Raw genomic sequence first — 614 nt, forward strand, 5'->3', positions numbered from 1 at the left:
GGCAGCCAATCAATGATTCTCTCTCATCATTGATGTTTCTCTCTCTCTCTCCTTCTCCCTTCCTCTCTGAAATCAATAAAGAAATATATTTTTAAAAAAAGAAGTGTCAACCAAATTCAAGATCGACAATGACAGATCGAAGAACACACTTGTGATTGGCTCCAGCAAGAGCTTATATGTATCGTGCATGCACAAGTCAACCTTTTATGTATATACTAGAGGCCCGATGCACGAAATTCGTGCAAGAGTAGGCCTTTCTTCTCCTGGCTGCCAGCACCGGCTTCCCTCTGGCACCTGGGACCCAGGCCTCCCTCACAGCCTCGGCTTCGTCTGGAAGGTCGTCCAGTCTAATTAGCATATTATGCTTTTATTATTATAGACTAGAGGCCCGGTGCATAAAATTCATGCACGGGGTGGGGGGTCCCTCAGCCCAGCCTGCACCCTCTCACAATCCGGGAACCCCTAGGGGAGTGGTTCTCAACCTTCTGGCCCTTTAAATACAGTTCCTCATGTTGTGACCCAACCATAAAATTATTTTCGTTGCTACTTTATAACTGTAATGTTGCTACTGTTATGAATCGTAATATAAATATCTGATATGCAGGATGGTCTTA

The sequence above is a fragment of the Myotis brandtii genome, unplaced genomic scaffold (assembly GCF_000412655.1).
Source record: "Myotis brandtii unplaced genomic scaffold, ASM41265v1 scaffold144, whole genome shotgun sequence".
Taxonomy (NCBI): domain Eukaryota; kingdom Metazoa; phylum Chordata; class Mammalia; order Chiroptera; family Vespertilionidae; genus Myotis; species Myotis brandtii.